The 19123-nt window shown below is 37.1% G+C and overlaps 1 protein-coding gene across 1 annotated transcript in view; it reads right to left on the bottom strand.

The window, feature by feature from the left end:
• LOC122805806 (resistin-like beta) overlaps positions 1 to 19123 on the bottom strand; it is a 100656-nt gene that overhangs the window by 18880 nt on the left and 62653 nt on the right. The window lies entirely within an intron of this gene.

Raw genomic sequence — 19123 nt, 5'->3', positions numbered from 1 at the left:
TGACAAATGAACCAAACATATGAACAGTTAAGCTAATCAGTTTTAGTTTTAGAAAACTAGTGACTTGCACAAAGAATGCACATTATATAAGGCATAGATTGCATTAGTTTATCTATTTCACTTTTGCAGCATGACCTAAGTTGAGTAACTGGAAGTAGAGTTGTGAACTGATACATACATGCATCTGCAAAATATTCTAGCTGCTTTATGGGATAGCACATCAAACAAATGTAGAAGTCTGATGAATGACATTTGTAGCCAAAAACAAACTGAGTTACTACTGACTGAACACTATAAAACAGGACCAGCACTGCAGTAAACCAAGTCCGTGGTATTTTGAATATATATATATATATATATATATATATATATATATATATATATATACACATACATATTTCTATATTTTAATAATTTGTTTATGTAGTTATGAATATTTTTGATCTCATGATATGGTTCAATGTATTTATTATTAATAATTATTTTAAGGTTTTAACATGCTGAATTGTAATACCGTTGCTTTAAATCAGACTTGGGCTATGTCACATGACTGTATGAAGCTTATAAAATGGAAAGCTGCCAGGATACTTTGAAGCACTGAGGAACGGTTTTTCCTAACCTGAGAACTTTGCTGCATTTTACTTTGTTGCAATAAAGTTTGCTTTTGAGCATTTACATAGTCTGAGGTTTGTGTTTTTTTGTGATTTAATTACTACTAACTGAGTAACAACAATGTCTGTTGACAGATGACCTGCATTCCTTTACTGTTTAGTCACATCTTTTTCTATTCTTATTCCACCTAAATTTTACAATTTGAGCTTCTCCTGATTGAGCATAATACCTACATCAACTTGGAGTTCTTCATTTTTAGGAAGGTATATCCAGCTTCCACAGCATGATCCTCACATGTAGCATAACTATTTTGCAATACAATATACTCTAATCATACCATTACACACTGTTCTGCATGTTTAATGAGACAGCTGACTCAGTCTGGCATCCTAACAGTAGGATGGCAAAACTGGAAAGTCCAACACTTTGTGCGTATAGTAAAATGCAGAGATGTCCTTTGGAACTACAAGCTAAATAACATTACATTCATCAGCAAAGTAGCTACCTACTGATTCAAAATGCTGAGTGCTGACAAGCAAAAAAAAAAAAAAAAACACAGGAGTAGAGCGAATTTCGAAAATAGCTCTTCTCCTTTGATGTTCATTGGGTGCAAGCCCCCATACCACTAAACTTATATATACAAACTCTGATAGCTCCATAACTCACAGAAAAGTTAATATTCTGAAAATGGCATCTTAGACTTGTATGTCTTTTAGCTATTCATTCTCCACATTTTGGGACTGAGGTGTAGCATGTCCCAAAATTTCAAATGGTTACTCAGCAAAGGAACCCGTGTCCCACAGAGGTATACTTGACAGTATACCCAACACACCCTAACTCCATACCCTAACCATGGATATCAGTGCCATCAGCAGGCATGGCCTGACTGTGCAGCACTTTATTTGTAGCTAGCTATACTTTTCAAGCTTTGATTGTTTACTAACATGTATGGCATATAAGCACACGCTGACTGATGAAATGTGTGGATTGTGGGTCGTACATGCTGTTTGTATAGAACCATTTTGTGATTACTACAACCTCTAAATCATCCTGCTTGCTAGAAAGTATATCCAAAGTATAACTTCGTTTGTAGGATGGCATATTGTAACATGATGGCTATTTGGAATATACAATGCTGTCCCCATTAAATGGCCCATATGGTTTAGACACTTCATTTGTTAGGATGGAGTAGTAATATAGAACAGCTTTTTCCCTGTATGATATTGCTCGGTGACATTACAGTAGTTTGACCTGTGCAATTCAGCCATTACTGTGTGGCCCACGTCAACGTTCAGCAGATTCTCTTCCCCAAACTATATCTGATAATTACTGGACCCCATTCACCCCCACAATTGTTAATAAACTCTCCTGTGTTTAAGATATTACTATAGCAATAACCTGGTTTGGGTTTGGTCCCGAGGCGGGAGCAAACAAAAAACAGCCAACCGTGGGTAATTTAGCATTACCCACACCCAGAAGTGGGTTATTGACATTATTTAAGAAAAGAAACTGTTACTTTTCTTAAATAATGGCATAAGATGTCTGGCATCTTCTGATGTACTGCACCCGCGCAGTACATCAGGGAGATCTTGCTTTCACCTTTTCCATTAGTATTCATGGTATAATTTAGCATTACCCACACTTATTGCTATTATAGACATTATTTAAGAAAAGAAACTGTTACTTTTCTTAAATAATGGCATAGTATAATGCCTGTTTACTGCCCTTCGAGAAAGCAAGATCTCCGCTTTTTTGTCTCGCTATGTTAAATGAGTTTAACATAGCGAGACAGTTTTAAAATAAGCAACGGACAATGTTAAACTCATTTAACATAGGAGATCTTGCTTTCTCAATGGGTTTAAAATAAGCAACGGAGATCTCCGCTTATTTTTTTAGTTGTCTCGCCATGTTAAACCCATTTAACCGGACCTTTTCCATTAGTATAAGGATCATGGTATAATACATATTACTACCTCCTTCTCCTTGTAGGAAGGTATAATTTGGTAAGTACACACTTTCCCTGCCACAGAGCAAACCCAAAATATAAGATACACTCCATGCAGACTGTTATATCACATACTTAATGAGTCTAGCATGAAAGCAAATTTTTAACCAATAACTGATGACTTTAGATGGGGCTGCAACAGTAGCAGGTTGCTCAGCTAACTTTACCCATAAAAACTCAGAATATTATTCTGTTCGGCCTGCAGTGTTTTTTTGTTTCATAATCTCCTTTTAGAGTGCCATGAAAAAGAATGTTTCATGTAGAGCTGAAATAGGGGCACACAATTAATTAAAAAAAACCCATAAAATAATTTTGTATGTCTGCTTTGATGAAAGTACTAACATCGCAGAAGCTCAGGCCTTTTTTATTTCTTTTGTTGTCTCTGTCACATGAGTACAGAGGCCTTTTTTAACTCCTTCATTCTAGGTCATGAGATGGTCAGGCTCACCCCACACCCATAGTGTGTAAACTAGACAAGTGTTACAACCTAACTCCAGAAATCAAGAAAAAAATAACATATCATAAGACTATTTAATATAAGCATGACAACTGACTATAGAAAATAAATGTCACTCTATCAACATTTTATATATATATATATATATATATATATATATATATATATATATATATAAAATATGCATATCATTTGCAAAATAGCAATCTTGTTTCATATGATCTGTAGCATATAATAGGAAACACATGCATTAAATTAAACAGTGAATACTAAATTTTTGACAATGGTGATAATTTCGGTTAATAAGTTATATGTATGCTTTAGCTGTTCTCAATGAATTCCTTTTGCTGTCCTTCCTAGTAAGAAAAGGACATTTGGTTAGGATCAGAGATTGCAAAGTATTTCCCAGTGAAACATTTGGCCCAGAGTATAAACCACTGATAGCCACAACCACCTGCAAGCAGTGGTCAGAAAAGGCTCTGAGGTCAACTGACGCTAACTGAAAGGTATGATAGCTGGCTGGAGTGAATGGTCAAGAGTTCCAGGAAATACTTGAGACTCTAGCACCTCAGAAGGAATGGCAGTGCTTTAAAGCAACATGTATGAAACTGGAGAACAGATACATGGCCAAGACAGGTATGTAAATAAGGTGCATACAGAAAGCTGGTGGGGGAATGCAGAATTCTAGGAATTATCAAAAGAATGGAGGAAGAAATGGTTGATAGAAAAGATGGACCAGGCTAAGAAGGAATATTGGTTGGCTACCAAAAAATAAGATAGCACTACAAAACACAAAGCATCAGAGGGATACCAGTGTTACCAGCTTCTGGGAAAGTGACTCAGCAGGTGGCACAAAGAATATCTGTCAGGTTACAATCTGAACACAGAAGGATGAAGAAGATAGTCATCACACGCCATTAATAAGGGATGCTAAGAACAACCTGCTCAGCAGGCTAAAGGAAAGCAAAAGCAAATGCAAAGAGTACAGAGTGCATCCAGCACTTCAAATGCAAAGAGTACAGAGTGCATCCAGCACTTCAAATGCAAAGAGTACAGAGTGCATCCAGCACTTCAAATGCAAAGAGTGCAGAGTGCATCCAGCACTTCAAATGCAAAGAGTGCAGAGTGCATCCAGCACTTCAAATGCAAAGAGTGCAGAGTGCATCCAGCACTTCAAATGCAAGAGTACAGAGTGCATCCAGCACTTCAAATGCAAGAGTACAGAGTGCATCCAGCACTTCAAATGCAAAGAGTACAGAGTGCATCCAGCACTTCAAATGCAAAGAGTACAGAGTGCATCCAGCACTTCAAATGCAAAGAGTACAGAGTGCATCCAGCACTTCAAATGCAAGAGTACAGAGTGCATCCAGCACTTCAAATGCAAAGAGTACAGAGTGCATCCAGCACTTCAAATGCAAAGAGTACAGAGTGCATCCAGCACTTCAAATGCAAAGAGTACAGAGTGCATCCAGCACTTCAAATGCAAGAGTACAGAGTGCATCCAGCACTTCAAATGCAAAGAGTACAGAGTGCATCCAGCACTTCAAATGCAAAGAGTACAGAGTGCATCCAGCACTTCAAATGCAAAGAGTACAGAGTGCATCCAGCACTTCAAATGCAAAGAGTACAGAGTGCATCCAGCACTTCAAATGCAAAGAGTACAGAGTGCATCCAGCACTTCAAATGCAAGAGTACAGAGTGCATCCAGCACTTCAAATGCAAAGAGTACAGAGTGCATCCAGCACTTCAAATGCAAAGAGTACAGAGTGCATCCAGCACTTCAAATGCAAAGAGTACAGAGTGCATCCAGCACTTCAAATGCAAAGAGTACAGAGTGCATCCAGCACTTCAAATGCAAAGAGTACAGAGTGCATCCAGCACTTCAAATGCAAAGAGTACAGAGTGCATCCAGCACTTCAAATGCAAAGAGTACAGAGTGCATCCAGCACTTCAAATGCAAAGAGTACAGAGTGCATCCAGCACTTCAAATGCAAAGAGTACAGAGTGCATCCAGCACTTCAAATGCAAAGAGTACAGAGTGCATCCAGCACTTCTGATTTGCACAAAACCCCACAGAAGCTTTACACAGCCTACGAGTGTGGAAGAAGAGCACACAATGAAAATGAAGTCAGGGATAGCTGCAGGCTTGGATGATGTCACAAATGATATTGTCAAGTTGGATGCTGGATTTAGGGGTGAAATGGGTCCTGAAACTACTAATAGAAAGGTTTATCTCAGATGACTGGAAAATACACATTCTTGTGCCAGTGCAAAAGAATAAAGGGGACATTCACACAACTCTGGACAGTATAGAGGTATCAGACTACTGTCAAAATTCATGAAAGTGTTGGACAGCATGAATGTACACATAGCAGTAGAAAGTAAGTTGGAAGATGAGAAGTTCAGATTAAGATCAGGATGCAGGACCACTCGCCTCGTGTTTGCAGTATGTTAGATAAGAATTTGCAGATGAGAAGAGCGTTCAAGTAGCATTTTCTAGACTTGGAAAAAGCATATGACAATGTTTCAAGGAAGCTGATTTGGGCAGCCCTGGGATAGTTTGAAGTACATGAAACATTACTAGAATTAATGTAGACTATGTATAAGGCCCCAGTGACTCAAGCAGGAGCAGATTTCAGACTCCGAGAGGGGTACCCAATGTAAATGGGTATACATCAGTGTTCAATTCTGAGTCCACTGCTTTTCACACTTGTGATGGATAACATTGTAAACAGGTTGTAGTGACAGATCAAAAAGCTGCTTTACGCAGGACATGTGGCATTACTAGCAGACTGTGACCAGAAACATAATCAAAGGATTGACAAACGGAATGTAAAACTGTAGTCACATGGATTTTAAATGAGTACAGTTGAGACAGTTGCCATGGCAGCAGATAGGCGAAATCAGGAAGAGATGTATATTGAAATAGAAGGGAAAATACTAGAACAGAATAAGAGCTTTTGGTATCTAGAAGAGGTAGTTGAAAAGAAGGGAACTCAGAATGAGGAGGTCAAAGTTAGAATGGGATGGGCTGCAGCAAGCTGGTACAGAGAGTCAGGAATAGTAAGTGACAGAAGAATGCTAAAGAAGCTAAAAAGTAAGATGTATAAAGTAGTGATATGGCCAGAACTTCGGTAAGGTACAGAAACCTGGCCAGTAAAGGTAGAGCAGGAAGTGAAGATACATATGACGGAGATGAAGTGCTCAAGATGGGTAATAGGATGAGCACTGTAGGACACAGAAAGAAATGAGGACATCAGTGTAGAATCTAAAGTAGCTACAGTTGCAGAGAAGGTAAGCGAACAGATTATGGAGGTTTGGGCACATGAGCAGGAAAGCAGATAATGATTTGGTGAAGATGATTGGGAGAGACAGGAAGAAGGGAAATGGAAACAAGGACATCAAGCAAAGAAATCGATAGATGGACTGCATGAAGTAAGATGTGTGGCAGTCAACTATGACTGTCAAAGGAGTTAATAGAGTAGAAATGAAATGCTAGAGGTGGGACACTTGATTTAACACACCAAACCCAGGAAGAAAATAGTAAAAGGGGGGTTGACTATAAGGATGATGATATATAATGAACCCTTATAGGAGGTCAGAAATATAGCTTCCAAAGCATTCCCTATGATCGGATGTAATTTGTTCATGAACTTTTATACAATGCATTAAGAAAAAGTTTTATATACATTTGACAAGACATATATTTTACACTGAAAAAAATATTGGTCATGATTTTGAGCATCTATTACTAATTTTTGAAAATATTTGTTTCTGTAAAGTTAGCAGACATTAGGATGAAGACTTGAGGACTTGAAATTTGACTGGAGTGCTTCAGTGATTTGTGTTGCTTTATATTTCTGTACTACTAAATTGAGTGTGTGTGTGTGTGTGTGTGTGTGTGTGTGTGTGTGTGTGTGTGTGTGTATGTGTGTGCGTGTACCTGTCTATCTAGATATCTATAGTTATCTAGATTGATACGTATGCATGCATATACATGGATATAATGTCAATTCCACAGCTGAAGTACAATGAAGAAAAATGAAGAATTGCACTGCACTGCATAGCCAGCTCACACCATACAAGTCAACATAGTTTCAAAAAACTGTGATGAAAAAAAATCCCCAAAATGCTGTTCAGTGAAAATACCCTCATTGTATTTGTTAAGCGTGGCACACAACAATGTTCTGGAAATTAGGTAAGTAAAAATGACAAGGAGAGAACAAAGATTGGCTTTATGCTGTCTGCTGATGTGGTAGAAAAAAATTAAACTGCCAGAAAGCATCACATAAGCACATAAAGTAATCAGATGTAGAGTGACATCACCAACAAGAAAAAGTCTTAATTTCATTGCACAAGATGTAAATTTGTTACCCAAATAAGCATTTGAATTCTCATTGCATATAATATGACACAATAAATATTGTCTATATAATAATACAATCAAGGTAGACTAGGTTCTCAGCAGAGTAACAGAGATGGTGTAGTGGTTGCCTTAGAGGAAAAATTATAAGATATCAGTATGTTTTCCCCTGGAGTAAGCTGGGGGGGGGGGGACATGTTGGACTAGTATGATACCTAGGCATTTGTAATGTACTGACTTTGCTACTTACCAGTAAAAACTATGACAAAAACAGTAACCCTAGAGCTAGACAGTATTAATTATATGGTACACAGTCCACAATTCATGAGAAAAACAGAGAGTATGATTAATAATTGACAGATGGAGAACAGGATGTGTCTTGTATTATGAAGTCTTTTGTTTGAAGATGGGCTTTTAATGTCTGACAATGCAAACTTGATGGGGGCTATGTCCCTCACTTTTGAGCTATGAAAAAACAGTGGTGATCATTTATGAAACAGCTGGATAAGAGGCAATGCTCTCAGAATGAGGTGTGTTGCAGGCTTAGTCACGCAACAAAAAATGAACAACAAACAACAAAAAATTACCTTTAAGAAAATTCATACATTTGAATATGGTAAGGAAATCTTCAAAATTTAATTGTCTGCAAAGTAGAATAATGTATCGAGGGAATAATCCAGTAGTTAAAATAACAGAGGATGAAATACTAACAGAAAAGAAAACTTCAGGAAATAATTATCCAAGTTCTGAAACAATATATAGAGGGCTTGGGTCATAGACATTGCATGCACCATCTTCTGTTTATATACGAGTTTGACCTACTGCTTTGACATTACATTGAGTATACATGTCTGACCTGCATCCTCATAGATAAAATGGATGGTTGATGCAACAAACAGCTCAAGCAGCAAACCAATAAAGCAGAAGACTAGGTTATGATAATTACAAATACCTTGTGATGTAGACAAGTTGGGCAAATCAGTAAAAGAAACAGTTCAAGGGTGAAAGTATTTGCTTAGCACATCAGTGGAAAATTTCATTAGCATAGATTTGATATAGTCAGTGCATTCCTTAAACAAGATCCCTCTTAAATTTCAGTCGGTATAATACAGCATTCATTAAGTAAGATAAAAAAACTGCTGCTCACTGGGGTGAAAATATTTGTTGTATTTAAATTAAAAGGACTAATAATGCTAACTCCTGTAATAAAAATTCTTTAAAAGCAACTACTGACATAAATTTGTGTTTCAAATGTATGGAGGGTAATTGATGAGCTGCCTATATATAAAAATTTTATCATATTAGATTAATATAAAACAAAGAAAATGTCTTTTAAAAGTTTTTATATAAATGTTACTATTAAACAGCTGATATCATGGGTGTAAGACATGATCATGCCTGACTAATATAATATCCTTTTTCTGGAATGTCGTTGAAGGCTTATACTATCTGCTGATATCTGCTTCAACTTCATTTTTCCAAGGCCTGTCATTCTGTTCTTGACATCGGTATTTGAAGCTCTTATTGGTATTAGAGCAAATAAATATGTTTTTTGTTTTGATACGAGTTGTTACTCCATTTTTTTCACTATGAAAAATTATGATGAATGTTCTGAACACCTTGAAGTACTAAGCAGTGAAACTTCAGGTGGTCTGTTTTAGGAAATGTACATTTGCTGCTTCACGGCAGCATTAGATAGTCTAAATTTGTTGATGGCTGAATGACACGATATGTATTTATCAAGCTCTGTTAACAATGAGAAACATTGTATTATAAAATGTGCAGTTTGCCAATTTGGCAAAGTAAGGAAGTATTCCTCATATGCCCTATCTGCTGATAAAAATAGCATTATCAGTTTATAAGAGGACTTTGGTATCAGCAAGGTATACACAGACTTACATAAGTACCAACAAAGTATATATGGATATGACTAAGAATCAACAGTGTTTATAAGGATTTTGGTAAGTATCAGGATTGTATATGAAGATTTGGGTATGTGTAGCAGTCTCCATGAGGATATGGGTAAATATTAACATGGTATATAAAAACGTGTTTATGTCAGGAGTGTTTTATGAAGATTTGTGTGAGTATAGCAATGTATATGAGGATTTGGGAAACTATCTGCAATGTATATGAGGATTTCACTAAGTATCAGCAATGTACAATATACATGAGGGCATGATTAAGTACCATCAATATGTATATGATGTTTTGTGTAAGTATCAGCAGTGTACATAAGATGAGGAATTCAATAAAGCCTACACGGATTAACTTTCCATGTAGGGAAAGTGGCATAGAGCTTACATGAAAGTAAAAACCAAAATAGCGGTGAACTGACGAAAAAACATAAACTAAAACCAATAAAATCACCAGCAGGACTTATAGACCACAAATTTATTCATAAGTTGAGCACTTTCATCAAGTAACATTGACTTCATCAGAACAGTTAGAAATGCAGCCATATGATTTAAATACATTACAATTGCACAGGATAGGCTGGATTCACACCAATCAATGTAACTAATTTTGAATAAATTATTACCATAAAATGTACAATTAAAACTAAATAAAAGCAGGGCTGATTGTAAACACTTTTTCAAACCCTTTCTGCTTTTTCTTTTAAAGCAGGTAGAATAGATATAAAATCATTCAGTCCAGGACACAGGTTTGCTGCTAAACGAAGTTGCCACATCAATTCCCTCTTGTTTAAAGTGTTTCTACAATTGCCACCTCTAGGGTTTATATCAATCATGTCCAGGATACCAAACTTAAACCCAGAAAAATTAGCACATGATTTACTATGCCTAAATAGAGCATTAGTTTCTTTTAAATTCTTGATATCATATGAATGCTCATATATCCTGGACTTGAGAGCCCTCTCAGTTTTCCCAACATAAAACCCTGGGCAAATATTACATTTAGCCAAATGCATTATTTTACTAGCATGACAATTACCTTTTTTAAAAAACACTGTGTCCTTATTAAAATTGTCAAGTTTTAAACTAACAACTGACAATATAAATTTACATTGTGCACAACAACCACAAACTTTGGTGAATTAATTTAATTTCAAACCACTGTTGTTCATGTTACCCTCTAAGGTGAACTTTAAATTGTGACCTACTTTAGTACAAAAAATAAGTGTTTCACCCACTGCTTGCAAAATACTATGGTCACCCTTAAAATATTCCAATTCTTGTGAAGAATATTCATTATTTCATTATAGTGAGAACTATATTGTACAACACAGGCCTGCATAAAGTTGTTATTAAAACATTCTACTTTTTCAATATTTTTTGTTGTTATTTCAGAAGGTCCTTTACCTAACAGAGGCTTATATTTCAAACCCCACTCTCTCAAAATATCTTGTAAAATATTGTCAACAAATTCCAAATGGTACGCCCTCTCCAAAAACATACTCTTAAGGCCATTGAATTCCTGAATGACGTCCTCAAGATGAGAAGTCATCCTAGAAATCCTAATAGCCTGTCCCTTAACAATACCTTTTTTCTGGTAGAGTGGGTGATGACTTTGGAAATGGAGGTAGGAATTGCAAAAAGTTTTCTTCCTATATACTTTAGATCTAAAGAAACCTAGGTCCTTAATAATAGTAGTATCCAAATAATGGCTCTCCTTCTCATTATGCTCATACATAAATTTTAAATAATGAGTAGTACTATTCAGATATTCAGTAAAAACAGCAATATTTTCTTTGGTACCCTTCCATAAAATAAAAATATCATCCAGGTACCTGCTGTAAAATAGAATATCCGAATAGAACCTGCTTTCAAAAACAAATTCCTTCTCTCACCCTAATAAACCAATATTTGCATAACAGGGGGCACAAGCTGCCCCCATAGCAACTCCCTTTATTTGTTGAAAGTATTGTCCTTCAAAAAAAATTTTTATTATCCAATATCAAGGCCATAATCTCACAAACAAGCTGCACATGCTCTGGCGATAATTTGGAATGGTCAAACAACATTTTTTTCAAAATAATCTAAACCTTTCTCCCTAGGAATACAAGAAAATAAATCTTGTACATCTATCATCAGAAAAAACAGATCAGAATCCAATAAGTCTGTCTTAATCTGCCACAAGAAATCCCACGAATCCTTAAGATGTGGCATACCCTCAACCACATGCTTAACCATCTGGTCCACAAACACAGCCAAATTATGTGTCTTAGATCCCCTGCTGCCACAATAGGCCTAAAGGGGAATGACAAAACATCTTTGTGGATCTTGGGGATGCCAAACATTCTTTTTTATTAAATACTTTTCCCAAGGTGCCCAGTATAAGTCTCTTGACTAATCCTTTGTTCCAACAAGTATTCTTTCAAAAAGCCATCAATTTGCTGATAAGAAATGTTAATCTGGTTTTTTGATACCTGTAAGTAACTTTCTTCCTGAAACAAAATAGCTTGAATAAGGTTTCAAAGTCTTCACTTTCAAAAATCACAACCTCCCTCCCTTATCTGGGGTCATTATACAAATACTTTTATCATACTTCAGGGAATTAAGTAATTTCTTCTCTTTGGAATTCAAATTGTAAAATAATTTCTTATTATTAGCCCAAAGTTGGTATATATATATATTGTTTAACCACATTTTTAAAACTAGCCACCAAGGGATGCAAAGGGGGGATGAATACACTCTTTTTTCTTAAGGCCGTGGTTCTCTGCCCAACTTTATCTATATTTTTACCAGAAAACAACAGCCAAAAATTAACTTTCCTTGTATACATATGAATATCAAGCAGGACTTCTGCTATATCAGGTACTCTAGCAGGAACAAACTTGAACCCGTTAGAAAAAGTGAAAAATATTCTTCAGAGATTACCCTGTCAGTATAATTATAAATATTAAATCATTTAGAGGTAAAAATGGTGTTAGAATGGGGAGAAATTCCATCTAATACCTGCCCCTGCCTCTCCCTTTGTAGTAATGACCTCTGTGGGCAGGGTAGTCAGAATTGTAATAATAGTGGGCTCCTTGTTGTCTGTTTGCTATTCTTTTCGAGTGTCTTAGAGTGGGAAAATCCTCCTCTGCATGGAATTCCTCATTAAATGGTTGCTCAAAAGGGGTCCCATTCTCAGGGACTTCAAAATAAATGTCACCTTCTTGGTAATTATACCTACCCAATCCAAATCCCTCACTCTGTCTATCAATAAAAAGTCTGTGTTTAGGGTATACTGTTTTAGATTTATACTGTTGAACATCTCTATTGAACTTCCTTTTCTTTTTCTGATACTGTATGTTACACTTTTTATCAACCCTACCAAGAACCTTGAAATACAACTCCTCATACTGAGGAAATAATAAATCTTCCAATATATCCCTATTTAATATTTCAACTTATGAATAAATTTGTGGTCTATAAGTCCTGCTGGTGATTTTATTGGTTTTAGTTTGTTTTTTCACCAGTTCACTGCTATTTTGGTTTCTGGTGTTATTTGGTGGCGTTGGGCATATGGATTAATTGGATTCCATAGGTTTACCTGTGGATGTTGGTTTCGGGCAGTCTGTGGAGATTTTAGAACTTAAGAAAGATGTTGCTGACCTCAGAAGTAAGTTCGCCCATTTTATGGAACTTTTTTCATCAAAAATGACTTCCAGTCGCTCTTTAGAGCTTGGCCCTGATGTAAAGGAAAGCTCTGAGAGTCTTGATAATGTTTCTGGCAGTCATTTGGTTACTGTGGATGTAACCAATGAGTGTCAAGGTTGGAGACGTAATGACGTAATTATTGAAGCCGTTGTTCATTCAGAACAAACTGCTTCCACCATTGAGCATTGTGTGGTTTCTTTACCAGACAAAAATCAGTTTTCTGGTTCTAACGCTTGTCCAGAGCATCCTAACACCAATGGAGGGGTGTATTTCGGTAAAGATGTGGAGATTATACAGGCGAGTGCACCGGATTTACAGTCCAAAACTGTGAACAACAAGCCAGGTACTGTTTTTCATTCTGTTTCTAAGGGGAGGTTTGAAGCCAATGGCACGGCTTCTAATAAACAGGCTGGTTGTTTTACTGGTGCCTCCAGTTCACCCAAGGCCTCAGGAGAAGCTAGCTCCAAATTCAAAGTTTTTTGAATAAAAAGTTTAACTTCACGGAACATAATAACTGTCGAAAATGTGATAAACACTATAAAGGTGCCTGAAGGAAGACACGCACTCTGTAAGCTATAATACGACCTGTTTAATGTACAATAACAACACCAAACAAACTAACGGATCAACATGAAGTACGGATCAAGCTCTTTCATCCACCCTGAATGTGGACTTCATCAGAATCAATTATGCTATCACCAGAAGTTAATTTATACTTTTTTGGCACCAAAATAGTGTAACAATTTAAAAACATACTACCAAGTTTGTACAATATAACATACATATTTAAATCAATTGCACTACCTCAATTACATTCATAAGTAATTTTAAAAAACGTCAATGTGGTTATAAACATTCTCCATTCCTAATAATCCATAAATAATCCATTACATAAAAATAAAATACATGAATATGTAAAATATATAAAAATCATGCATAAATTATAAATTGTAAACCTATTAATATATTTTCCATTGTGCTTAAAATCCTTTGGGAAATAATTATGTACATAAGCTGAACATAAAATTAAAAAGTCATGTATATATCAATAAAGAGGCCTCATAATAGCCAAAATACTTTTTGCATGAATAAGACTAGAATCTTAGAATGGATTGAAGCTATCATGACCATTAAACAGGCACCTGCTGGGGACATTCTGATGGTGTGGGAGTTATTGGACATCATTCTGACCTGTAATTTTTTCTCCTTTAACAATCGTTGGTTCCACCAATTAATAGGGGTCCCTATGGGGTCTCCTTGTGGGGCCAGCATTGTCAATTTGGTGATGAGTTACTGAGAATGAGAGTTTGTTTTCCCTAATCCTATCATTCAGGAGAAAACCCTGCTTTACACTAGATTCTTGGATGATATTTTTATCATCGTACAAAGGGAGAGGGAAGTGGCTGAGACACTGTTAGATAGTTTTAATACCTCCACCAGTTTTTTGAAATTTACATTCAATTTTTCTAAGGAGAGGATCTCTTACTTAGATGTGGAGTTATTTAAGGATATCCCTCTAGGCTGTTTTACTACCAAAATTCATCGTAAAGTAACTTTTTCTAACAGTTATTTACATTTTGAGAGCAGTCACCCCTTCCATCAGAAGAGGTTGATAGTAAAGGGGCAGTTGGTGAGTGTGGCGAGGATGGTGTCTAAGTTCAGCAACTTCCTTGAAGAATGTGAGTTTATTCATGGCCTTTTTTTGAGCAGGGGATACCGGACCATCTTATATCAGAATTGGTCAAGAAAGTTTGTGTTAAGAGGAAGAATGGGTTCTATGTACCAATTCTGGGCAATAATGTAGCACCCCAGAACCCCGAGCCATCCCATATACAAGCCCATGAGTATTACCTTTGCAGTTTTATTACAACTTTCAGTGTTGATGCAGGGGACATTTCCTCCATCATAAAGAAAAATTGGAGTATTTTACGATTAGACATGCAAGGTAACTCACGTTTTGAGATTACACCCAAGCTGGTGTTTAGGAGGGGGTTGAATCTGAAGAGTATTCTACAGATGAAATCGAACCATGCCTCGGTTAGGGGGATGTACAAATGCAATATGTGTAAATACTGTAGGTTTATTAAAGCAGGGATCTTTTTTAGTATTGGGGAGACCAAATATCCCATCAGGGGTAGATTTAACTGTGCCAGTTCACATGTGGTATATTTGGCTAGGTGCTCTTCATGCCCTATGTTTTATGTCAGAAAAGCTGACAGGAAACTTCACGAACACCTTTATGAACACATTTATGCCATAAAAAAAGAGAAGAGGGAGAATGCGCTTGCCAGGCATGTTAAGGAATACCCAGGTCATGAATTCACTTTTTCAGTCATTGATCAGGTAGTTCCTTCCAATGGGGGGGGGGGTCCAGATATGTTACTTTTAGAACAAAAGGAATTAATTTGGCAGCTAAAACTAGAAGCTTATCATTATCCAGGCTTAAATGGAATGTTATCCATTTCTTGTATTTTAAAATTAAGAAGTTTGGTTAGGTAATTTTATTGCATTTATTTTTGTAGATTGCATCCATTTTAATTTCTTCATCTATTTTCTATCTATTTCAGCATGGCTTACAAAAGTATGAATATTCCTTTTACTGCTTGTTCAGTAAGGTTGTGTCCTCAAGGAAGGGTTTGAGCAGGCGTTGTGAATGTATTGGCTTAATTGCTAAGCAGTCATGTGATTTATGAGCTTTTTATTAAGGTGTAAGCTGGAATGTGTTGTTTGCTTTTCTGATGAAGTTGGTGTGGGACACTGACGAAAAACCTATTATTGCTGAGCTTAAAATAAAATTTTAACTTGCAGTTTATCAGCATCACTGTGTCTGGAATTGGTGCATCTGCTGAGGTTTATCATCTTGCCGGCTTCCTTTTTCAAATGTGGTTAACACATGGCCAGAGTCTGTACAGAAAGAGCTGGATAGCTATGTGCACAACATCAACCTGGAATCTGGGAGTATGTGTGGAAACAGTTAGTGTTAACAAACATTCCCTCCACAGGTATACCAGGTAAGAGGTGTATACTGCAGGTAAAACAAGCTCGTGTTTAACGATGATGACAGCCATATCACTGTCCAAACTAAGGCTATGGGGTAGTGTAGTAAGATTTGTAAGGTACAGATAACAGCACTGACTAGGAAAGTATTGTGGAATACAGGAATATACTAGTTGTTAATTGACATCTTTCTCTCCCCCAACCATATCTCTAACAATAATCAACATACCCACCCCAACTGGTATGTAATGATACCTATGTTCTGATAATGTCCAATTGTTTCATAAATATGTTAACTGTTCCCATGTATGTGCTATATTGAATTATTCCAACATAGGTGACATGGTGCCATCAATGTACCTGCATGCTGTTCTTATTACCACTGTGGTCCCATATATGCATGTGTTCTGTTTGCTATGCAACTGTTCCATATGTGGTGTCTGGGTTAATGGCAATATCTATGCATGCTGTTATACCTAACCCTGGAATGTATTGACTATTAATAACCCACATATGATCATGAAATCTAAACACTATAGCACGTTTGGGAAGGCCGGTCCCAGCAGACCCACCTGTTCCACCTGAGCTGGCCATGGCACCAGGCACTAGCATGTCTGGGGCCCAAACTCTAGACCTCCCTGTCCGTTGGTCCTGCACCACCTTCAGGTGGAACTGCCTCAGGGGATGGGACTCACCCCCCCGGGAACGGGCGTGGACAGGTACCTGTCAGCTGTTATCAGGTCCAGGTCGTGGTGCGTAGAGAGCTCAACCAACAGCTTGGTGATCTACGCAAGCTCGAGGGCCGTGTGTCACAACCAGAGCATCAGTCTGGCTCTGCAACTCAGCCCACAGCACAGCCACCATCGGGGCTGTGAAGGTGCAGTGGTGACTGCCCATGGGCGGGGACCTCGGTCCCACTGTTTCCACTGGGGGCTCATGGGCTTCCGATTTCCCAACACACCTCCTCATCAAGGTGTTTAAAACCACATGTGTCATATACTGCCCCTGTATGCATCTTGTTTGTCTTGTCTGTTAACCTACCTCCTCAAATATACATACTACCCCTCCCAACATCCCACTTTCACCTGAAAAAAAGGGCAATCTGTTCCCACAAAAAAATCGCGCCCCATACATAGCTGTCCATTTTGCACACGGGTCCACTGGACACACGTAATCCAGTCTAATTCGCATCACAACTTATAATTGTTGTCTTTACCCACTCCCAGGGGTTTGAGTGTCCAAATCTACTTCCAAATTCAGTGTATATGCACAGCTATTGCTGTAGAAAAATTGGGCAGCTATGGACGTTCCCTACACCCTTCCTGCACATCCCTGGCTAGTTTCCTTACTGTCTTTCCCTCTTTGTGCCCCTTTTTCACTACTTTCCTATCAACCCCTTTTTCTTTTTTTTAAAGAAATTAGCGCAGGGGTAAGCTGGAGTAAGCACTTTTAAGCAACAGTAAGTGGGATTAAGCATGTTTGCACGGAGGAAAGCAATGCCTACACTGGTTAAGTAATTTACAAGCTAAATGAGTATAACAAACTGTAACCGGAAGTTAGCAGTGCTTACCTCCATGCAAACCCACGCAAATCCGCTTACAACTGCTCAAAAGTACCTTAATCACTCTGTATCCAATGGCCCTTGTTCTGCCCAGCAACAAAATAAACAGCCTCTGCAAGCCTCAAACCAAGGACCCTACAAACCACAGCCAAAGTGATTTACCAATAACCCATGGAAGATACACATAACCCTGATGTATTCACAAACATATCATCCAGCCCAGTCATTCAACGGAACTCCGGTCCACTAACGATTGGCAGTAGATTTTTTTATGAAACATTGAGGTGCCAGCTCGACACCCAACCTTCAACGAAGGCATGCCCATTTACGCACGCATGTCTTTCGAACGCTACCCAACCGTGGGGATGACATGCAGACTCCACACAGAAGGCACTCCCAAGCCAAGACGAGAATCGAATATATATATATATATATATATATATATATATATATATATATATATATATATATACACATATATATATATATATATATATATATATATATATATATATGTATAAACATATATACATGCAAATGCATACATCTATAGATATGTATGTCTACATTTATATGTTTAAATGTATGCACCAAGTTATATATATATGTCAGCAGAGATATATATATATATATATATATATATATATATGTAGACATAGTTTCATATATATATATATATATGTAAGCAGATTTATATATATATATATATATATATATATATATATATATATATATATATATATATATATATCTATATCTATATCTATATATATATGTCTGTGGGATCCGTACTGATCCCTGAATGAAAATATCACCGAATCACTAATGGTCAGGCATACTTACGCAAAAGTGCTTTTCACCGAAAAAGCACTTTTGCATAAGTATGCCTGTTGCGGAGGTCGTACTATGGTACGGATAATGGAAGCTTCTCTTTTCCCCACTGTAGTGTGATCTCAGAGTGAGAATATTAAAGTAGGGTGTGTGTGGGGGGAATAGGCTTGCCCCCCTGCAAAAACGTTAATTTTTTTTTTTTTGTTTAATACACTTTAATTAAAGCACTTTTTTAGTGAAAGAACTTTTGCTAAAGTGTGTTTAGTGATAGTGGATTTGGACAGTTGAACTTTCATTCAACAGTCCTAGATCATCCATATATCTATATATATATATATATATATATATATATATATATATATATATATAGGTATATACGATCCGCGGTGGTGGTGCTGTGGTAGCACTGTCGCCTCACAGTAAGTCGCTGTCCGGTTCGACTCTCAGCTAGAGCGTCTTCTGCATGGAGACGTGCATGAATGGGTGTACCTTCGTTGACGGTTGTGCTTTAGGGCTGGCAACTCAGCACGTAAAAATCAACTGCCAATCATTAGCGGACCGGAGTTCCGCTGTGGCAACCCATAACCGGGAAAGGCCAAAAGACACAACAACAACAACATATATAGGTATATACGGACATACATCTGTAGATAACAATGGGGAAATAACAAAAACATATATGTCCACATGC

This window comes from Protopterus annectens, chromosome 7.part0 (assembly GCF_019279795.1).
Source record: "Protopterus annectens isolate FY-2018-M chromosome 7.part0, PAN1.0, whole genome shotgun sequence".
Lineage (NCBI taxonomy): Eukaryota > Metazoa > Chordata > Ceratodontiformes > Protopteridae > Protopterus > Protopterus annectens.
Note: the sequence above shows the minus strand (reverse complement) of the source record. Positions and strands in the feature narration are given on the sequence as shown.